The sequence below is a fragment of the Uranotaenia lowii genome, chromosome 3 (assembly GCF_029784155.1).
Source record: "Uranotaenia lowii strain MFRU-FL chromosome 3, ASM2978415v1, whole genome shotgun sequence".
Classification (NCBI taxonomy): Eukaryota; Metazoa; Arthropoda; class Insecta; order Diptera; family Culicidae; genus Uranotaenia; species Uranotaenia lowii.
Genome location: NC_073693.1, coordinates 147,682,086 through 147,698,056, shown reverse-complemented (window position 1 = coordinate 147,698,056; position 15,971 = coordinate 147,682,086). Strand labels below are relative to the sequence as shown.

The 15,971-nt window shown below is 36.5% G+C and overlaps 1 protein-coding gene across 1 annotated transcript in view; it reads left to right on the top strand.

Annotated features, from left to right (window-relative positions):
• The first annotated feature begins 366 nt into the window (after positions 1 to 366).
• Positions 367 to 15,971, top strand: part of LOC129757203 (uncharacterized) — a 483,998-nt gene continuing 468,393 nt past the window's right edge. The window contains exon 1 of the mRNA XM_055754336.1: positions 367 to 2,234. The gene's annotated coding sequence lies outside the window, so the exon portion shown is untranslated. The remainder of the gene's footprint in view (positions 2,235 to 15,971) is intronic.

Sequence of the window (15,971 nt, the reverse complement as noted above, 5' to 3'; positions counted from 1 at the left end):
CCTTGGATTTCAACCCTGCTGAAGAAATGAACACCTACTGGAAAAACAACCCGACCAACATTCTCATCAAAGCTTTTTCGCGGGTGAACCCTGGGAGAAATTTCTCGCTCCACAAAGTAAGAACCGACCAGAAATCGGAGCACGACAAACTGGTCCAGTCAAAACAGAGAGCCGAAAGCCCGTGTAAAGGAATTGTCGGTGATGTTTATGGTGGTTCTCACATCCGGAAAATTCAACCGAGCTTTCGGTTCCTTGGGAGTTCATTTTCGGAAAATGCCGACACTGAACTGGTTGTTGGTTTGGTCTGTCCATTCACTCCACGGTTGATCAACGAATCTTCGCTGGTTAGTCTCTAGGCTGCCTTCGTCGGTTCCGGTTAAGATTTTCCCTCGACTTGTTTCGAGCATAACTGTTTGTTAGGTGGCGGGAGTCGATTTTGGGTAGATTTTTTGGCGATTCCGGCTCCTGGAGGGGGAGACACGCCGGAAGTGAAAAGACTGCAAGCTTAAGCGGGTGGTTGGCCAATTGAAGAAAGGCGGATTTCGTGACTGGCTTTTTGTAGTGTCACCCCACGAACCGTCTCTCTCACCTGCTTAACTTGAGGTGGATGGTGGCTTTCGTTTTTTGGTGGCTCCAGAAGGAATACGACACGAGGATATAACAGCGGTTGGTTAGTGGTTTGGTGTGTGGGAAACTCACAGCATTGAGACATCCCACAGAGGGACTGTGGAGTGGAGTGGATTTACGGCAGTGTGGGAGGAGGTTGCTATTGCTATTGGATTTCAATCCTTGTGAACGCGGGAATTCGAGAAGTACCGGCAAGCGTAAAATAGACCAATTTTTGGCAGTGGAAATTGAGTGAGAAGAAGATCATTTCGTGTATTTGGTGTGTAAAATTTTGCTTGCGGGGAGTTTTCCATCAATACATTTTCGGGCTGATTGGAGCGGTTTTGCCAGAGGAACGGAACCGAGGAAACGGAAGTTCTTGAATGGATGAAGAAACCATGAAGAGGTCGAAAGACTGATTCACACGAAGTGGAGCTATTGATTTCTGATCCTTTATAGCCTTCGTCTAGAAAGTTCTTGGTATACTTTGTCTGAGATTATTAAATTGTGAGCTTCGGGTTCGACGAAAAGTTGAATGAAGTCAACCGTTTGCCAGCTTAAGGAAAGTGCTCGAATTTTTTGCGGTTAAGAGTTTTTGAAGTAACAACCATTTGGTGTGTGTGTAATTTTGTCGTGATTTTAAAGAAAATGACCTGAGCTTAAGATCTTCTGAAGATTTTGGTTAGTGGCTCCATAGAACGATGAGTCCTTATCCCCATAAATTCTGATTAGGTACGTGAAGCGTTCGTTTTAAGAAAAGTGTACCCTAAGGCATATCGTGTATTTTTGTTCTAGTGTATGAGCCCTCGTTTGAATAAAATATTTTTGAGTGAAGGGATCCGAATCGCCCCTGTAAAGTGCTTCCACCAATTTCCCAAAAATAACAAAAAATACATAAAAACAACCCGGCTGCCATCATTCGGCTGCCTGCCAATCGTATGAACGTTGCTACTCACGTGTGCACGTGTACGCTCTGTTTGTGTTTAATCTCATAAAATTGTAATAACGGGGCGCGCAAAATGAAATTTACACGCTGAGTCAGTAAGAAAACACCGTTTCGCTCGTACGACGACGTTCATCCCTCTCGATTTTGATCTTTTTTCGCGTGCAAATCCCTGAACCAAAAATAGCAACACACACAGCTGAGAACTAGTGCGCAAAGGGTAAAAAGGTGATTACTTTCCCACCTTCAAGCCCCCCAGTTCTACCGTTAGCAGAATTTCTTTCGCTCAACTTTGCCTCAAACTTTGCCGGATGATTAATGGATGGATCGCATTGCTGGGTGCAATTTACCAGACGCTTTCGAGATCCTCTGAATCTCCTTTCTGGTCTAGTGGTTGTTCTGTAGTCCTACATATATAGGTGGGAAAGCACAATTCTTTTTGGCTAATAACAAAAGGAACCAGAACCCGACAAAAATCGACCAACTCATACAGCGAATAAGCCGAGGGAGTGAGTGAGCATTGAGTTTAATGCCTCGGCGAGTTCAGCCGGCGAGTCAGTGAAACAACGACGATTCACCTCAAGGATTTAAACAGCATTGAACAAACTCGACGTTTGAATCGTTGCGCTACAGCAAAAGGCGGCCCAGCAGAAGGGAAGGCAAAATTTGCATTAAATATACCAAGGTATGGTGGTAAAACAAATATTTTTTTTTAAATGTGCATTTTATCAAATGAGGTCCTTGAAGCCAATGAGGTATAAGTTAACATTGCCTGATTGCCCGGTTTTATTCGTGTAAGCCCGGATATTTAATACGAAATTTGATAAAAGTTCGGTCTGGCTCACTTCCAGGATGTCATTGGAAAAAGCTCGTTTTTTACCGGATTAATTCTCCTAATTTAAAAAAAAAATTAAAATAAAATGTGTAGTTAAAAATTTTCATGCGTCTAAAACAAAATTTTTTGAGCACAATAAAATTCTGTAAATCTGAGCAAATCATCAAATATAGTTTGAAATATGCACACTCGTTTTGCGTTATTAACTCAAAATCGAACATTTTTGCACTTAATCCCTTTGGCTCTGAAGGCCTCAGATGATTTTCTATTCAATTTTCGGATTCGATAACCGAATTTCGATATCATCATAACTAGAATTTCAAGTTTTTTGGAAACTTGTTTCACATTGCATTGATCACATTTTCTGTTATTTTTTCAAATATATATCTTTTGATAATTTAAAAAAGTTCTGGATAGCTTCAGAAACCATTCTTAAGTACAATTCGTAAAGGAGACCGGGCCAAAAAGGATTGAATGATTTAAAAATTTTCAACAATACAATAAAAAGATTGCATGAGTCCAATAAAGTCTACTGTAAGAGATATATTATTTTAGATATGACAGAACCCCTAACTTCCATTTCTAAGTACCACACAGGTCTACGGAATTATATTTCTCCGTGATACCAAGAAAAATTCCGGACCTCAATCAATCTCTTTCAAACAGCTCTATTTTGAGCATTAAATAGTTTTGAAAAAGTTGAAAATGCCTGTAATCATTTGTTGGAACACTATAAAAAATTAATGTAATTTTTGTTTAAAGTTATAGATCAACCTGCTACAAAAACGTTTGTTTTTAAATTTTATATTGACACTCTATGTATGTTTAATATGTTTATGAAGTCCCAAAGTTACCGTCTGTGAAAAAGGGACGGAATTTTGTTTTCTTATTTTGATGTCAGAAAAAATGACCATTTTTAATTTGTTACAAAAATTCAATCTGTGTTACTTAAAAGTTTAAACGTATATCAGTTTTGATTGATACTGCTGATTTTAAAAGTACATCTGCAATATTTTAACTCAAATATTAGAAATTATAATGAGCTTACTTATTGAATAAAAAAAATATATTTGAAGCGATGCAAAAATAGATGAAAATCATTAAGGAAAAATCCAAAAAGAAGGAAGGAAAAAAAAAATATGAAGAAAAATTATGTTATTGGTAAGATATTAGCTTCTTGCTTTTTTGAAGAATATTATTAATTTATTCTTGTTTACAGCACTCTAGAACAAAGTAAGCTGAAGATATTTTTAAATTCAATTTCTGCGCTGATTCCAAGAATGAAAATAAAAAAAAAATAAAAGAATAGTTTTAAAGTTGTGCTCAAATTACGATTTTTTTTTCATAACAAGTAGGAGAGTGAAGGGCGTATTGGACACCTGAAAGAGAATGCTTGTTTAACTATACAAAACAGGTTTAATTTGTGATTTGCATATTTATTGCGTCATCAGACTCTAAAGAAGTGTATTTTTTATCTGACTTAAGTTTGAAAAATCACATAGAAACGTTTCAAAATGCTTTTTTTAAAATTCACTAAAAGATGCCAAAATCATCAGAAGACTGTAAAAATTTTCGCATATTTTTAAAGGCAGGGACGGATTTAGAGATTAAAAAGGTACCTATTACTGTGACGAACGCCTAAACAGTATGGGAGAGTGGGGAATCATGGGCCACTTTTTTTCGTTGTTCCATAACTTCTTTATTATAAAAGATAAAATGACTCAATTTTTGACTGTTTGAAAAAAAGCAATATTTTTTGGATTTTAAAAAATGGTGGGAAATCGTGGGCCACCAAATCCAAATTGACCAAATAACATGCAAAGTTTATGAATTGACCCAAAACTGTGATTTACTAATTCATTTCGTTAATTAAAAGCAATTTCAGATGATGAAATAAAAAAGAGAGCTGTGTATGATCAAATAGATGCCAAAACCTGGCTCGCGAACGTTTTGTCTAAATTTCTTATATAGGATGGACAAAATATTTTTTATAACTCTTCATTTGGCATAAAAAAAACTTTGCAGATAGGTAAAACGTATTTTAAGTCCTGAATGTGTATAAAAACATAAAAATATAGGTGATTCAAGAGGGGTGGCCCACGATTCCCCACAAGCTATGATTTGCAAATTGGTTGCGTTTGTGGGACTTATTGTTGTTTCATCAAAAATTCCTTTTCCACGTGAAAGATCATGACAAAACTAAGATCATAAGCGTATGAGCATATTTTTGTTATGCACTTTAGGTTCCCCATCGATGAAATTAGCGGGTGTTTTTTTTAACTATGTAAGTAAATTTTTCTAACTTTTTTTAGTTTGATAAATAAAAGAAGCATTCAGCACTTCGTAGCACTTATTCAGAAAAAAAGTCATATCAATAGACAATCCTAGTTTTTTAAGTTGCATGTAGTCAATGAACGTGTTCAATTATGTATGACAATTTGTATTGAAGAAGAATTTTTTGCATATCCAAGAAATTTAAATAAGTTTGAAATAAAGTTGGTCTTTAATTATTGATTTTGCTTATTCCTAAGCTTCATTTTTTTCCCAACATGAGAAGAAGCAAAGTATTTTATGAAAAAAGTTATAACCATCTCAAAATTTAAAAAAATCGAAATCCATTGTAAAATTGCAGGATTTGCTTTCTGGAGCTTTCAATAATTCCATGACATGTTATTTCGAAGGTTTTAAATCAACGCACTATGCATACTACGGTTAGCAAGCATTCAAATTACCTGCCAAAACACTAAAAAAATTATTTTCTTATTTTGATTTTTTGCATTACAATGAATTTCATTTCTGGAGTTTAAGTTAGATTTAGTTTTTGTTCACATGAAATGAAGGAAATATTTAAAAAATCCCAAATTATGTTTTTTGAACTTTCAGTACATCTCTGATGGTTTTTTGAATGAAAGTTTGGATTTTTCCGTACAAAACACGTTGTTATAATTCCGGACTTAATCAATCGCTTCCAAAATTTTTATTGCTATATTTGGCTGTAAGAACAATCAAACAATGTTATTGGAGGTATAAGAATTTTGTAATTAGAAATTTCTAAACAAATTTTGCAGTGGGCTTATGTAGGGCTTAGTGTGGTAATCCCGAACAAACGCCGTAAGCGCCGTTAGGGTCATAGTAGGGTCTCAAAAACTGATCAATTGCGATAGTCTGTCATTCGATTGATAAGTTACAGTAATAACTTGCAAACCTAACTATACAAATTTTGTAGATAAAGTTATTAACAAAATGCATGTCTCTGAGAAACGAAAATAGTTTCGAGACGTGTCTTATCAATTGACCCCCTCGTCAATGTGAATGGAGATAAAATGTTATTTTTTAAAGCTTAAAGTTAAGATATTGATGCTCAATGTGGTGTGATAAGATATTCTGTTGAAGAAAATTTCATCCCACGCACAAAGAAGTGTTCATATTTACCCCACATTTTCCAAGATACGGGGTAATTATGAACACGTTTTTTTTGAGCATTGGTTGATGATTAAAATTTACTTTTTACCGTCCAAATCACGATAACCATTCAAATCTTGAAAATACGCCTAAAACATTACTTTAAAAGATTTTCAAAATTGCAGGTCTCTGATTTTATGAAAAGATGCCCCCAACCTATGTAATACTGAAAATAGCCCATAACTTTTCAACAGCAGATTTTAAAAATCAACAAATCTCACTACAATGCACTGTTTAGAGGTGGTTTCATTCTTAAAATAAAGCCAATGTCAAAAGTCATCACATCACAAAAATCGTTACAGCGTTCATAATTACCCCAAAGACTAGGGGGTAATTATGAACAAACGTTCTACGCCCACAAGCTGTAACTTCAAAATTAGAAAAAAAAAATCCTAAAATGAAGAAGGGAACCAATCATTCATTTTTGATTACTTTCCAGAATTTTATTATTAAAAAGCTAATTCTTTGAGCTAATAGCATAAAAAACTGAGTAATCCCACCTCAGCCCTACAACAATGGGGCAGCAGGAAATTGAGCGGACTAATTGTTGCTCGATCCGACAGTTTTCTGGTTAAGTATGGATCATAATTACTTTTCAAAATCATGGTGTTAAAATTGTCCAACAAACGTTTCGTAAAGAGAACTGATATGAAAAATATTTTGTTCTGACGTAAAACCTTATTTGCCGTAAAAGGAATGTTAAGGTTTTTGTTAACAATTAGCACAAAAACCACGCGAAAAAAAACAAGAAAAATTAAAACAATCACAGGTACACATTTAACAGCAGAAAATATCTAAAAAGCTTCATTTCATCAGAAAATATTCCAAACTACATGATTCAGTATTATTTTGAGGAAAAGTTGGAAAACAACTGAAATATTGACAATTTAAGTCAGTCTGTGCAACGATGGGTTAGGGGACAACGAATAACCCTACTAGCCGGGCCCAAAGAAATTCTCGGAGCGAGAATAAAAAGGAGGAGAACTACAAGATTTGCAACGTGTGGTTAAATTGAGCGGCTAACTTGAGTTAGAGAGCGTCACACGTTTTTGATATGACGGGGTTCTCAGGAAATACACCCGTCACCCGAATATAGGTCCCATGGCGACGAACGTGTTAAATATTGTATTTCTTTCATTTCGAGATGACGGTTATGCATTTCTTTTAAATTCTTCAAATTACTGGAAGTGGCATGAATACTCCTACAATAAAGGGTGATACGGTCAAAATTTGGTCAAGGGAAAACGCGTGTAAATCGGTGAAATCGTTTATTAAAAAATCAATATAAATTTATTTTTCAAGTTTAATTAGTATAAAATTCAGGAAAAATATTCAGTTAGGCTTCCGCTTTTCCAAATCCGAATTGCCGGGCCTCACGCTTAACCCCTGCCATCAGATTTTGTACAGCCAACTTTTCCACCTTCTTCGCCGCAGAAAGCCAGTTTGTCTTGAACTGCTGCTCGTCCTTAGCAGTTTTTTGGTCTTCTTCAGGTTCCGATTGACAATAGCCCAGTATTTCTCAATTGGGCGGAGCTCTGGCGTGTTGGCGTGGGGTTCTTGTCCTTGGCAACCACCTGCACGTTGTTGGCGGCGTACCACTCCATGGCCTTTTTACCGTAATGGCAAGATGCCAAATCCAGCCAAAACAGTACGGAACAACCGTGTTTCTTTAGGAAAGGCAGCAGACATTTATTCAAACACTCCATCACGTAAATTTCTTGGTTGACAGTCCCGGAAGCTATGAAAATGCTGCTTTTCAAGCCACAGGTACAGATGGCTTGCCAAACCAGATATTTCTTCGCAAACTTTGTCAGTTTCATGTGCTTGAAAATATCTGCTACCTTTCCCCTTCCTTTTGCCGTATAAAACTCATGTCCCGGAAGCTCCTTGTAATCGGCTTTGACGTAGGTTTCGTCGTCCATTACCATGCAGTCAAACTTCGTCAGCATCGTCGTGTACAGCCTCCGGGATCGCGCTTTGGCCGTCGTATTTTGTTTATCATCGCAATTTGGAGTCACTACCTTCTTATGAGTCGATAGTCTGGCTCGTTTTTTGGCTCGATGCACGGTTGTAGACGATACAAGCAGCTTATTTGCGGCATCTCGGAGAGAGAGGTTAGGGTTTCGCTTGAAACTACAGGCAACTCTCTTTGTCGTCTCAGCGGCTTCCGGTTTTCGATTTCCCCCCAATCCAGACTTCCTGGCTGTCAACAAACGTTCCCCAAACACTTTAATTACATTTGTAACGGTTGATTTGGCAACTTTTAGCGATTTTGCCAGCTTTGCGTGGGAGTAGCTCGGATTTTCGCGATGCGCGAGCAAATTTTGATACGCTGCTCTTCTTCCTTGGACGGCATTTTGACAACTGAAGAATGAATTCCAAAATTAAAATAGGAGCAACATTCTACACACACACACACCTTCAAAATGAGGGGTGTTCAGGTTTTTAAATGCAAAATTGAATGAAATACGTCAAGTTGATATTGACCAAATTTTGACCGTATCACCCTTTATGTTAAAACATGCCCAAAAACATGTTAAAAACATGTTTCCCAATGTTATTTTTTACCAGTAGGTACTTTATCTATATTTTCGAATTGCAAGCCCTAATCGATATCCTGCTTCAATTTTTGATGGAAGCACTTCGATTCCGAAATCAATCAACAAAATTCAGTTCCAAAAGCCCCGCCACTGCCCACCAACAAGATCAATTTTTTATGACCTGACTCCCACCAGCAACCCAAAACGAGTCGTCATATTTCTGGAACTTGGGAGTAAAACATCCGTTTCTTTTTTTCCCCGATTCGATTCACTTCCCTTGCATTTTTACCTGGAATTCTGGGGCCTCCTCAGCCAACATAAATGTAAGCTAATTATGAATTTATCTTCCGCGGTGGGCGTTTTTAGACTTAAAGCTCTCCTCGGCGAACGTCATCCCGGAATGTGGACCCTCGGCAGTCTTCTCGACTCGGTTTGACTGCTCTGAACAGCTCCCGGGGGAAATGTACATGTTTATATAAGGTCAATTATTTGAAACAATTTAACGATTCCTGGTCCGGGCTCTTCCAGGGAACTGCTAGCTGGCACTGGTGGAAGTGTGGCGGATGTTTGGTTTCTACAAGGACAAATCCTCACAAGCAGAAGTGGAAGGTACATTTTTATCTTCGCTTTCCTCCCTTTTATTCACATTTTGCGTATTTTTCACCATGTCAGGTGGATGGAACGCTTTTGGCTTCTACTTTCGGACCATGGCAATTTTTGTTGGCTTCCGTTTGCTCCAAGGTGAATTTTGTACAATGAATGAATGGTTTTGTTGGCTCGATTTGTTATGTCTCATAATTTTGGGGTTTTTTTTGTTGAGAGATTTTATTAGCTGAACCAGAAGGCTCATTGTTGTTTTACCAACTAGTGAACGCTGGTCATCTTTCTTGAATGTTGATCCTGAACATTCAGGAGACTTTCTGGTATAGAAATTACCAGAATGAGTCATGAGAAATCGAAATTTAGCGATGTTTGTTTCATTTGTGTTGTAGCTTAAAAATAGATGTTCTGATGAAGATGTCATAAAAAAATTGTGCATACCCTAAAAGCAAACCAGCTATCCCCCCCCCCTCACCCACCGACTGCTGTTATAAAAAAATAAGTATAATTTTCTGTACAAGAATCGCAACTCAGAAAGGCAATGTAAAAGAGATAAGGAGCCGTTCAAATATTACGTAGCACAATTTTGGATCATTTTCAACCACCCTCCTACGTAACAAATTCAGATTAGATTTTCTATCTTTGTAGATTAAAGCGTAACTAGTTTTTAACGCCCCCCCCCCCCCCTCCCTAAACGCGTACGTAATATTTGAATGACCTCTTATTAAAATGCCGTATTTAACAGTTGTTACTATTCAAGGGATTTTACTAACTCGAAAAGGATCAACCATGGATTGTATTTGAGGTAAGGATGCCTAAGAGATTTATTTTCCTTTATGGTCATTTATAATCTAGCACAGTAGCGACATTCCAAGAGACACTCTTCCATACACCCGAAGTGAATACCACCCTACCATTTTTTTTTACAAAGAATTGCACTTTTCCATCGTCTGGAGCCCACCAAATTCTTTCACCTTCCAGGAAACGTGAACTGAGAATAACCCCTGCTCACATTTATACAACACAAATATTCTTAACTTTATTCAAGGGAAGAAAATGACGAGGATGATGATGATGATGGAAAGCATTTCAGCAGGATTAAACGAGTTGCTAGTTCTAGTTTCAGTCCAAAAAAGCTGCTAAAATAGATGAAATACACGTACCACTCTATCCGTGGCGTTTTGGATGTGAGCTTTTATGAAAAATATTTATTCGAATCACACATCTTAAATATGCAGGAAAACGCTGAAAGCTATCCTCATTTGCTTTGAGAAGACTGCTTATTCGTTGCAAATTCCAAGCGGCTTACGGTAGAGATAATCAAGGAAGGAGCTTACCTTAATATAGCTGCATAAATTTGAATAGGTAAGTTTCTAACAACGTTTATTGGAAGCCCACAGTGAATGTCAATGTAGTTTTTATACCAAATTGCTATTCATATTGAGAGTACAAGGGCAAACTCATAAAAGATTGCGCATCCAATTAATGCTAACCTAAGGAAATAGAATGGTTAAGTATTTGTCAGAAGTTTTAAATCGTTAAACTAGCCAATTTGTGTTTTATACTTTAGAGCAATTCGCGGCTCTCGTTTTCTTCCTCCCCTGGTTCCAGTCGTCTCTGCGTCCAATACTGCACAGTGGGCCCGGCCTTGATAAGATGAATAGTAAATGTATTTTCACTATTCACCGGGATGCTGACAAGATCTGGCTGTGTACGTATCATAAGCATAAGCATTAGAGCAATTCGCGGCTCTCGAGACCTTGCTGTGCGGCCCGCGAAGCTTTTCTCAGATTAAATTTCTTTTTTTTTACTTTTTGAATTTTCATTTTTCTACGATACATTGTTCACTAGCATGAAATAATAGTAGGGCTAAGTGGGGTAATTCCGAACAAACGCCGTAAGCGCCGTTAGGGTGAAATGTCAAATGTGATCAAATGTGATAGTCTGTCATTCTATTGATAAGTTACAGTTATAAATTGCAAACCTAACTGTATTCATTTTGTAGCTATAGTAAGGCTGGAACAAATATCAATTTCTTCTTTTGTCACCCCCCCCCCCCCTTTGAAATAAAGGGGGGAATAAATAAAGTTTGAAGTATTTTAAGTAAATTTCAAATAAAAATTCAAATATCCGAAGATTACAAGACAAAGAACCAACTTTTTGAAGATGCAAGTTAATTCACATTTTGTATTTTTGATTTAATTGAATTTTTAGATAAAAAAAACTTGATTTATAGGTATTATGCAACAATATAGTATGAAATTTTTGTTGCATACAAGCTTTCGTGAATTTTTTTTTCCAATTTATTTGTTTTTCGCATTATTTTTTATTGTCCCCCCCCCCTCGCGATGTTCCAACTCCGAGTGACAAAAGAAGGATTTGAAATTTGTTCCGGCCTAATTACGTTGTTAGGCATCATATCGAGGCAAAAATTTAAACACGAGAGTTTTGTAGGACAAGGAATCGATTCCTGATAACAAACTTTCTATTAGACGACATAAAAAGGGGTCGTCCACATTTACTGTTTAATGTTTTTGCAATAATTATTTTATTATGCATTAGATGCAGACAAAAATTCATTCACGGGTGTTTTACAAAACGGATAATTGATTTATGAATTAAAATTTTTAATCAAACAACAAAAAAAGGGTCGTTAATATTACCTTTTAAAATATTTTAGAAATAATTTTGTTTTTATGCATCCGAAAAAGACAAAAATTCGTACACGGGTGTTCTTTTCGACGGTCAAGCAAATTCTTATGTTGAATTTCGTATTTTAAGCAATTTTTTTGTGAAAATGCCTCCCAATTACCAACCAAATACAAAATCTTCAGCTTTAAAGTTAAAAGCGAAACGAAGTTCATGTGAGATCAGCTAGTTTAAAAAAAAGGATGTCTAGATAGGAAAATAGTAATGAGTTGCTGCATAGGAATATGTCTTTTGGAATTGAAAACGATGCTATGTAATTTTTTAAACCGAGGGCTCCTAACTCCTTTACTCAAAAAATTGTTAAGCTAGTGATCGATTTTAAAAATGGATGATTTGACATAAAAAGATGATTTATTATACTTTATGTGAAATACGCAACACGGACAACGCAGACAAGTTTTAATTAATTCTTATAAAATTTGAAACTCCAGCTTTTTTTTTTATAAATCTATGTATTTATTGATATAATTATTTATTTTTAAAGAGATTTTAACTCCACAGGAGGCATTACTCTAGTGTTGCAATCCGTCCCGCAAAAGCGGGATATGTCCCTTTTTTTGATGAATGTCCCGCTATCCCGCTTTTTCCATAAAATGTCCCGCTTTTTCCTTAAAATGCCCCGCTTTTTTCATGGAGACTGTTATAAAGTTGACTGACTTACACTGGTTCAACACAAAAATCTTTCGAATACGTGTTTTTTCTCAAAATAGGCAACACAATACACACAAAATTTCGAATACGTCTTTTTTTTTCAAAATAAGCATATTTTTTATAGATTTTACGTAAGGCAGTTACAGTAAGTTTCTGATTCAGTTGAGCGTTTTTGGAGCACATTCAACCAATGCAATTTTAATAAATTTTGTATGAAGAATATATTGTTCAAAATGTTTCCAAATGATTAAAGATCTTCATTTCTCGGTAGTTGGTAGTTAAACGTTCTTTTATCATTAACTACCTTTTTGAGTCACATGTCAAAAGTATACATACAATGATAGAAGTTTTGATGAGTTTTCAATTTTGAAAACAAATTGGAACATATTGGTTATTCCATAAATCTTTTCACACGATATTAAATCCGCGTTTACACGTAGGACTTGAAATATGTCTCTCATATGACGTGTAAATTTGCGAGAACCGTGGAAAATAACCTTGCTTATGGCAAAAAAAAAAGTGTAAATAGGAGTCATGTAAAGAAACTGAGCAACATCAATCCGCGTTAAAAATAAATCCCAATTGTACTTTCTATGAATAATTTTGAATGAAGGTTTACGTAAAGTTTGGCAAAACAATTAAGCTTTCTTCATGAGTTTCTCAAATGTTCCGCTTTTATCGGTTGTGTCCCGCTTTTTTGTAGTTAAATGTCACGCTTTCTTCTGAAAGTATCTGGCAAGCCTACATTTGTCCCTTTAATTATTTATTTATCAGGATATTCAGTTCTACTGAAAGAATCATCTCTTTTTATAAACAGAATGCTCTTATACGAAATCAATATCTGATTATATCAATGAAATATTTTCCCCGAAAAGGAGGAACTCGAAAAGCTGGAGCAGCTGCACCGTACTCAGGAAACTGGAAAGTTCTTTCTTGTAGACTACAACCACTTATTTAATCGAATGTGTTTCTTATAATATCCACTTTATGGATCAAGGAAATTCCATTCAGGCTGTATACATGGGCTTCACTAAAGCTATCGATAGTATCGACTTTCTTTTTTGAAGTCCTATTTGACAAACCGTACACAAATTGTTAGATTATATGTTTCACTTTCGGAAAGGATCTTCGATATATCTGGTTTGCCTCAAGGCTTCCGTCTAGGTCCCTTATTTATTATCTTATTCGTCAATGACATTACTTACCATCTGAATCAGCTAAATGTGCTTATATGTACATGCAGATGATATGAAGCTTTATATGAGCTCCAATAACGAAGGAGATTTCAGGGTGTTTAAAAATGAAAAAAATATATTTTACAAATTATGCAGTAAAAGTTTTCTTGAATGGAACGAGAAAAATATTTGAATATTTTTTTAACCAGAAAAAATGTGAATCTTATGAATTTTTTTTTTTTGATTCCGGATTTGGCTCTTCTACTTTCGGTTTTCGAATTATTCCATACGTAGGTGTGCGTGAGAACGAACGCAATATTTACATGCATGCAGCTGTCATTTTTTTCTCCCTTCTTCACTCGGTTCTTCACATCCGGAATGCCTTTTTTCGTGTCCGGATTGAACTGGACAGCAGATAGTAGGATTTTGCTTGGATGAGAGGTTAAAAGTCGCTGCAAATTTCCCCGTTCATCATTTCAACTGTTTTGGCACAAACAGCTGTTCAATGTTTTGACAACAACGTTGAGAGCATTGGTGAATTTCTCGCAAAACTGACTTTCTTCTCAGGGTGACTCCGTCTATTTTTCGAGCGAAACTAGGTCGCCTCTAGAGCAATAAATGAGCATCATACAGCAGTTAGAGCGAACCTAGGTTGTCCCTGGTTTGCCTCCGGGTGAAAAAATACGGTATAAAACAAGAAGTGGTGATACGATTTTGTAGCATACCTGCAGGCGCGCCCGCCGAACCAGCCAGCAAGAATGCATCTCAGTGCACTTTTTATGATTTTTTTTTTCATTTTTCTTGGTTTCGATTATAGTCGTTTTACCATTTTTATAGCATTCGCGACTTTTATCAACGTAGCAGTTGTCGGATCGTTATTGAAAAACTCATCCGGTACAACTGTGTTCGATGTGTACTTTTGGGCTCGAACTCGCGGATATCGGCTTAGGAGACAACAGACTTGCCAACTGAGCAATATCACAAGCCCTCACTTTTTTTGTGACTTCTGAATTCCGTTTTAAGTACGTTTTGTACAGTTATGTATCCTTTTTGTTATTAAAGTCTAGTACAACGTACATATAAATCACTTTTTCAACTGAAGAAAATTTGGGTGATTTTTTGAGTTCGATAAATTATTATTAAAAATCATTGGAAATTAAAAAAAAAGCTAGCGAAATATAAATATTTTTGAAAAATTATAAAAATGGTGGCTCCAGAGAAAGCTCGAATTCAGTAGGAATCCTTTACTCTTCGCTTTACTTTACTATGTATTCAAGTTATGTTGCTAGTTAGTTTATTGATGGATATGTGGGCTGAGCCCGTCATCCCGCAAACTTAAGACTATCTTAAATATAATTGTCGTCTAAAATACATAATGTAAATGTTTAAAATTGTCTGTACACTTGAATTGAAGTCAATTATGTTATTTATGCGGTTCGCTTCCCTCATGTATCGGTGCGCTGGCTCGTTACGGCTGTAATTTGTTGTTCGATTCTCAACGGTGTAGCGCCTGCGTCTTCTTAAGACCAAACTGCTGGAATTGGTTGTTATTCGGGACCGTAGAAAGGACGAATCTATGATGCCTCGATCTATTTTCAGGAAGAATTTTAAGTCGTTTATGCGGTGCCGATTCTCTAGTAGATCAAGTCCAATAGATGACATAAACTCTCATACTCTGGCATTTTCTCTCTCCAACCAAGATTCCTTACCGCAAATTTCACAAACCGTTTCTGGACAGCTTCTAATCGATTTATATGTACTTGGTACATGGGCCTCCAAACTATGCTTGCAAAATCAAACTTCGATCTAACCAAGCTAATATATAGGCATTTAATTGTGTATGGATCTTCTAATTCACCAGCAAAGCGCCTTACTACTCCAAACATCGCGAGACCATCCGAAGCGAGGCTATTGATGTGATCCCTGAAGGTCAAACCGGAATCTAGTTTTAAGCCTAAGTCGTGTACGCTGGAAACTCTACTTATTGCTTCCCCGCTTAAACAGTACGTGAACTGAATTGGAGTGTAGCTTCTGGTAAAGGATATGACTGCGCATTTTGAATTATTCAATTTTAAATTTGCTCTGTTTAGAAAATCTGAGAACGCATCCAAATCCGATTGCAGAGTTCGGCAGTCGTCGATTTTTTTACGGGCAAAAATATTTTCACATCATCGGCGTAGATCAATACCAGAGCCTCCGAAAGCGATTCAGGTAAACTGTTCATTAACACTATGAAAAGTAGAGGTCCCAGGTGGCTCCCTTGAGGAACTCCTGAGGATGCTCGATATGGTTCAGAATAAGCAGAATTTACTGATACGTACTGGCTCCTATCCGTAAGGTAAGACTTTATCCAATTCAAAATAATTCCTCCAATGCCCATTCTTGATAAAGCTTCCAATATTTCATTAATGCCAGCTACGTCGAAAGCTTTCGACATATCAGTGTATATA